Source organism: Rhipicephalus microplus, unplaced genomic scaffold (genome assembly GCF_043290135.1).
Source record: "Rhipicephalus microplus isolate Deutch F79 unplaced genomic scaffold, USDA_Rmic scaffold_642, whole genome shotgun sequence".
NCBI classification, from domain to species: domain Eukaryota; kingdom Metazoa; phylum Arthropoda; class Arachnida; order Ixodida; family Ixodidae; genus Rhipicephalus; species Rhipicephalus microplus.
This window is the reverse complement of record NW_027465200.1, coordinates 1-7,500: the sequence shown is the minus strand read 5'-3', so window position 1 is coordinate 7,500 and position 7,500 is coordinate 1.

Genomic DNA, 7,500 nt, shown 5'->3' with positions numbered 1-7,500 from the left:
CGAGACAAAGCTCGGCCCTAAACCGCGCCAAGTACGGAAGGAACGGCGCGGAGAGGGCTCGAGACAAAGCTCGACCCTAAACCGCGCCAAGTACGGAGGGAACAGCGCGGCTAAGGGCTCGAAACAAACCCTAAACCGCGCCAAGTACGGAGGGAACAGCGCGGCTAAGGGCTCGAAACAAACCCTAAACCGCGCCAAGTACGGAAGGAACGGCGCGGAGAGGGCTCGAGACAAAGCTCGACCCTAAACCGCGCCAAGTACGGAGGGAACAGCGCGGCTAAGGGCTCGAAACAAACCCTGAACCGCGCCAAGTACGAAAGGAACGGCGCGCAGTAGGGGTTTAAAACAAAGCTGGTCCCAAAACCGCGCCAAGTACGAAAGGAACAGCGCGGTCGAGACTCGGAAGAAAAAGCTTTCAAAGTGTCGTAGCACGATGCACACTGCTGTTCGTGTGGAACAAACGTGACTACCGTGCTGTACGGTGGAGTTCTGTGCGCAAAAGCGGCGGGTGTGTTTCTAAGCACCACAGCGTTGTGTCAAAAAAGAGGTGCCTGAGAGAAACGCATGCGACTGCCGTGCTTTGCGGCATAGCACCGTGCGCAAAAACGGTGCGCATGCAAGAGGTGTCAGAGCTAGCGAACTTTTGCCACGAGCAACAGGTCACTAAAAGCCTATAGATGACGGTGTTGGAGGAAAAGAAAAATATCGAGAAAGCACTGCGGTGTGCCGTGCGTAGGGACGGGCGCGCGTGCCACATGCCGCCGAAATATGGGTGTCGGAGAAAACAGAGTGCCGCGCGTAACGAGGGGCGCGCGTGTTACAGAGAGATATGCCCAAACGCATGAAAGTGTACGCAGGTGTCCTAAGGCAGTTTTTTTTTTTTTTCCTCATTTTGATGTCGCCCCGGCTGACGTGGTTTTCGTTTTTCCGTGCCGCCCCGGCTGACGCGGTTTTCGTTTTTCCGTGCCGCCCCGGCTGACGCAGTTTTTGCGCCGCCCCGGCTGACGCGGTTTTCGCGCCGCCCCGGCTGACGCGGTTCCGACTTTGCACTTTTTGGCTCACCCCGGCTGGCGGCCCACTCACTCGATCGCCAGGTCTGTTTGCCCCGGTGGTTCCACCGCCAGGCTTAAGCGCGAACTTTTTTTGTTTGTTTTCTTTTGATTAAGCGCAAGCTTTTTTCTTTGTTTTCTTTTGATTAAGCGCGGGCTTTTTTCTTTGTTTTTTTTGCATTCGCCCCGGCAGACGCGGTTTTTGCGCCGCCCCGGCTGACGCGGTTTTTGCCGCCCCGGCTGACGCAGTTCGGACTTAGCACTTTTCGGCTGTGCCTGGCTGGCGGCCCACTCACTCGATCGCCATGTCTGTTTGCCACAGTTTTCCCGGTGGTGCCGCACCCGGGCTCGCCCCGGCTGACGCGGTTTCGTGCCGCCCCGGCAGACGCGGTTTTCGCGCCGCCCCGGCTGACGCGGTTTCGTGCCGCCCCGGCAGACGCGGTTTTTTGCCGCCCCGGCAGACGCGTTTTTTTTTTCTTTCGCCCCGGCTGACGCAGTTTTCGCGCCGCCCCGGCAGACGCGGTTTTCGCGCCGCCCCGGCAGACGCGGTTTTTTGCGCCGCCCCGGCTGACGCAGTTCGGACTTGGCACTTTTTGGCTGAGCCTGGCTGGCGGCCCACTCACTCGATCGCCATGTCTGTTTGCCACAGTTTTCCCGGTGGTGCCGCACCCGGGCTCGCCCCGGCTGACGCAGTTTTCGCGCCGCCCCGGCTGACGCGGTTTCGTGCCGCCCCGGCAGACGCGGTTTTTTGCGCCGCCCCGGCTGACGCGGTTTTTTGCCGCCCCGGCTGACGCAGTTCGGACTTGGCACTTTTCGGCTGTGCCTGGCTGGCGGCCCACTCACTCGATCGCCATGTCTGTTTGCCACAGTTTTCCCGGTGGTGCCGCACCCGGGCTCGCCCCGGCAGACGCGTTTTTTTTTTTCTTTCGCCCCGGCTGACGCAGTTTTCGCGCCGCCCCGGCTGACGCGGTTTCGTGCCGCCCCGGCAGACGCGGTTTTTTGCGCCGCCCCGGCTGACGCGGTTTTTGCCGCCCCGGCTGACGCAGTTCGGACTTAGCACTTTTTGGCTGAGCCTGGCTGGTGGCCCACTCACTCGATCGCCATGTCTGTTAGCCACAGTTTTCCCGGTGGTGCCGCACCCGGGCTCGCCCCGGCTGACGCAGTTTTCGCGCCGCCCCGGCTGACGCGGTTTCGTGCCGCCCCGGCAGACGCGGTTTTCGCGCCGCCCCGGCTGACGCGGTTTTTGCCGCCCCGGCTGACGCAGTTCGGACTTAGCACTTTTCGGCTGTGCCTGGCTGGCGGCCCACTCACTCGATCGCCATGTCTGTTTGCCACAGTTTTCCCGGTGGTGCCGCACCCGGGCTCGCCCCGGCTGACGCAGTTTTCGCGCCGCCCCGGCTGACGCGGTTTCGTGCCGCCCCGGCAGACGCGGTTTTCGCGCCGCCCCGGCTGACGCGGTTTCGTGCCGCCCCGGCAGACGCGGTTTTTTGCCGCCCCAGCTGACGCAGTTCGGACTTAGCACTTTTTGGCTGAGCCTTGCTGGCGGCCCACTCACTCGATCGCCATGTCTGTTTGCCACAGTTTTCCCGGTGGTGCCGCACCCGGGCTCGCCCCGGCAGACGCGTTTTTTTTTTTCTTTCGCCCCGGCTGACGCAGTTTTCGCGCCGCCCCGGCAGACGCGGTTTTCGCGCCGCCCCGGCAGACGCGGTTTTTTGCGCCGCCCCGGCTGACGCGGTTTTTTGCCGCCCCGGCTGACGCAGTTCGGACTTGGCACTTTTTGGCTGAGCCTGGCTGGCGGCCCACTCACTCGATCGCCATGTCTGTTTGCCACAGTTTTCCCGGTGGTGCCGCACCCGGGCTCGCCCCGGCTGACGCAGTTTTCGCGCCGCCCCGGCTGACGCGGTTTCGTGCCGCCCCGGCAGACGCGGTTTTTTGCGCCGCCCCGGCTGACGCGGTTTTTTGCCGCCCCGGCTGACACGGTTCGGACTTTGCACTTTTCGGCTGTGCCTGGCTGGCGGCCCACTCACTCGATCGCCATGTCTGTTTGCCACAGTTTTCCCGGTGGTGCCGCACCCGGGCTCGCCCCGGCAGACGCGTTTTTTTTTTTTTTTTCTTTCGCCCCGGCTGACGCAGTTTTCGCGCCGCCCCGGCTGACGCGGTTTCGTGCCGCCCCGGCAGACGCGGTTTTTTGCGCCGCCCCGGCTGACGTGGTTTTTGCCGCCCCGGCTGACGCAGTTCGGACTTTGCACTTTTTGGCTGAGCCTGGCTGGCGGCCCACTCACTCGATCGCCATGTCTGTTTGCCACAGTTTTCCCGGTGGTGCCGCACCCGGGCTCGCCCCGGCAGACGCGTTTTTTTTTTTCCTTCGCCCCGGCAGACGTGGTTCCCCCCCCCCCCTCCGTCTTTCTTTTTGTTTTTTTTTTTCGCCGCGGCTGAAGTGGATTTTTCGGTGCCTCGACGCCCCGGTAGTCGCGGTTTTTCCGTTTCCGCACGGCCCCGGCTGACGCTGCTCGGTCACAGTCGCCTTTTGTGGTGATTGCAGACTTCTTGAGCGCGGGTGTTTTTTTTTTTTGTTGTTGTTGTTGTTTTATTACGCATTCGCTCCAGCAGACGCTGTTTAGACTTTTTGTTTCCTCTTTTATCCTGCGACGAGGTGACGAGGTTTATTCGGTGCCCCGCCGCCCCGGCTGAAGTGATTTTTCCTGTCCCGTGCCGCCCCGGCTGACGCGGTTGGGACTTCGCGTTTGTTCGGCCGCCACGGGTTTTGGCGCACTCGCTCGGTTGCTTGTTGTTGCCACTTGTTGCGAACCCAGGTTTCTTGAGCGAGCGCGGGCGTTTTTTCTTCCTTTCTTTCTTTGTTCTATGTGTTAGCGAATCGGCCTTTAATATCACACGAGGACTCACAACCAACAATTTTCAGTTTGAAGTGTAAAAAATCTGCAGGTGTTGACGTAACTGACTTGCCCCGTACCCTTGAGTACATCCATGAAGTTCTCGTAGTACTACTAAATCGCATTATTCCAAGTGGAGAAATTCCCATAAACTTGCAAACCTCTACACGAAAATCGGTGCGCGTGATAAAGTTGAAAATTATCGTCCGATATCAAATGTGCCTTCTATAACACAAATTCTAGGAAAAAAAAAAAAAAAAACACTTGTTCGCCGTTTTCTGCGCCGTGACTGGCAGCACTCCGGCGAAGCGAAACGGGGTCGATTCGAGCACGATATCGGCGTCTTTCGACGTGCTCGCCGGCGACCGTCGCACGAGTACGTCGCACGAGCGCGTCTGCCGGGGCGCCGTTTGCGAAGCCGACGCAAAAGTGGGAACCGCCGCTCGGATGATCGCCGCTTTCGGCAGAGTGAGTGTTGGCACTCCGGGGAAGCGAAACAGCGTGAATGCGCCCACGAAATCGGCGTATTTTGAAGTGCCCGCCGGCGACCGTCGCACGAGTACGGTAAACCGCGTCAGCCGGGGCGTAGTTCGGGACGCCGACGAAAAAGTGGGAAGCGCAACTCGGATCTTCGCCGTTTTTGCAGGAGTGAGTGGCGGCCCTCCTGCGAGACCAAGAAGCATCGATTCGTGCACGAATTCGGCGCCTTTCGACGTGATCGCCGGCGACCGTCGCTCGAGTAGGGCAAACCGCGTCTGCCGGGGCGGGCTTCGGGACGCCGATGCGAAAGTGGGAAACGCTGCTCGGATGTTCGCCGTTTTTGGCCGAGTGAGTGCTGGCACACGGGCGAAGCCAAACGGGGCCGATTACGGCACGATATCGGCGTCTTTCGACGTGCCCGCCGGCGACCGTCGCACGAGTACGGTAAACCGCGTCAGCCCGGGCGGAGTTCGGGACGCCGATGCGAAAGTGGAGAACGCCGCTCGGATCTTCGCCGTTTTTGGAGGAGTGAGTGGCGGCACTCCGGAGAAGCCAGGGAGCGCCAATTAGCGCACGATATCGGCGTCTTTCGACGCGCTCGCCGGCGACCGTCGCACGAGTAGGGCAAACCGCGTCTGCCGGGGCGGGGTTTACGACGCCGACGCAAAAGTGGGAACCGCCGCTCGGATGTTGGCCGTTTTTGGCAGAGTGAGTGCTGGCACTCCGGCGACGCGAAAGAGCGCGAATGCGCCCACGAAAGTGGCGTATTTGGACGTGCGTGACGGCGACCGCTGCAGGAGTACGAAAAACCACGTCAGCCGGGGCGAGCGACACACGGCGGTCTGGGTGCTTATCGCTGCTATTATAGGGGCACCCCGGCAGACGCAGAAAAAAAAAAAAAAATTTTCGACCTTCTTTTTTGCTGGTCGAGCTCGGGTAACCCAGGTCGCAATGGGAGCCGCGCACGAAAGCGGCGTCGCGAGACGCGTTCGCGGTCGCTAGTCGCACGAGCTCGGCAACCGCGTCAGCCGGCGCGGAGTTCGGGATGCCGACGGCTAAGTGGGTACCGCTGCTCGGATGTTCGCCGTTTTTGGCCGAGTGAGTGCTGGCACTCCGGTGAAGCCAAGGAGCGCCAATTCGTGCACGATATCGGCGTCTTTCGACGTGCCCGCCGGCCACCGCCGCACGAGTACGGCAAACCGCGTCTGCCGGGGCGGGGTTCGCGACGCGTACGCAATAGTGGGAACCGTCGCTCGGATGTTCGTCGTCTTTGGCCGAGCGAGTGCTGGCACTCCGGCGAAGCGAAACGGGGCCGATTCGGGCACGATATCGGCGTATTTCGACGTGCTCGCCGGCGACCGTCGCACGAGTACGGCAAAGCGCGTCTGCCGGGGCGAGGTTTGCGACGCCGACGAAAAAGTGGGAAGCGCCGCTCGGATCTTCGCCGTTTTTGCAGGAGTGAGTGGCGGCCCTCCTGCGAGACCAAGAAGCATCGACTCGCGCACGATATCGGTGTCTTTCGACGTGCCCGCCGGCCACCGCCGCACGAGTACGGCAAACCGCGTATGCCGGGGCGGGGTTGGCGACGCCGACGCAAAAGTGGGAACCGCCACTAGGATGTTCGCCGTTTTTGGCAGAGTGAGTGCTGGCACTCCGGCGAAGCGAAAGAGCGCGAATGCGCCCACGAAAGTGGCGTGTTTGGACGTGCTTGACGACGACCACCGCAGGAAAACGAAAAACCACGTCAGCCGGGGCGAGCGACCCATGGCGGTCTGGGTGCTTATCGCTGCTATTATAGGGGCACCCCGGCAGACGCAAAAAAAAAAAAAAAATTTTTTTCGACATTCTTTTTTGCTCGTCGACCTCGGGTGACCCAGGTCGCAGTGGGAGCCGCGCACGAAAGCGGCGTCGCGAGACGGCTTCGCGGTCGCTAGTCGCACGAGCTCGGCAACCGCGTCTGCCGGGGCGGAGTTCGGGACGCCGACGGCTAAGTGGGAACCGCCGCTCGGATGTTCGCCGTTTGTGGCCGAGTGAGTGCTGGCACTCCGGCGAAGCCAAACGGGGCCGATTCCGGCACGATATCGGCGTCTTTCTACGTGCTCGCCGGCGACCGTCGCACGAGTACGGCAAAGTGCGTCTGCCGGGGCGGGGTTTGCGACGCGTACGCAATAGTGAGAACCGTCGCTCGGATGTTCGTCGTCTTTCGCCGAGCCAGTGCTGGCAATCCGGCGAAGCCGAACGGAGCCGATTCGGGCACGATATCGGCGTCTTTCCACGTGCTCGCCGGCGACCGTCGCACGAGTACGGTAAACCGCGTCAGCCGGGGCGGAGTTCGGGACGCCGATGCGAAAGTGGGAAGCGCCGCTCGGATCTTCGCCGTTTTTGGAGGAGTCAGTGGCGGCACTCCGGTGAAGCCAAGGTGCGCCAATTCGCGCACGATATCGGCGTCTTTCGACGTGCCCGCCGGCCACCGTCGCACGAGTACGGCAAACCTCGTCTGCCGGGGCGGGGTTTGCGACGCCGACGCAAAAGTGGGAACCGCCGCTCGGATGTTCGCCGTTTTTGGCAGAGTGAGTGCTGGCACTCCGGCGAAGCGAAAGAGCGCGAATGCGCCCACGAAAGTGGCGTGTTTGGACGTGCTTGACGACGACCACCGCAGGAAAACGAAAAACCACGTCAGCCGGGGCGAGCGACCCATGGCGGTCTGGGTGCTTATCGCTGCTATTATAGGGGCACCCCGGCAGACGCAAAAAAAAAAAAAATTTTTTTCGACATTCTTTTTTGCTCGTCGACCTCGGGTGACCCAGGTCGCAGTGGGAGCCGCGCACGAAAGCGGCGTCGCGAGACGGCTTCGCGGTCGCTAGTCGCACGAGCTCGGCAACCGCGTCTGCCGGGGCGGAGTTCGGGACGCCGACGGCTAAGTGGGAACCGCCGCTCGGATGTTCGCCGTTTGTGGCCGAGTGAGTGCTGGCACTCCGGCGAAGCCAAACGGGGCCGATTCCGGCACGATATCGGCGTCTTTCTACGTGCTCGCCGGCGACCGTCGCACGAGTACGTCGCACGAGCGCGTCTGCCGGGGC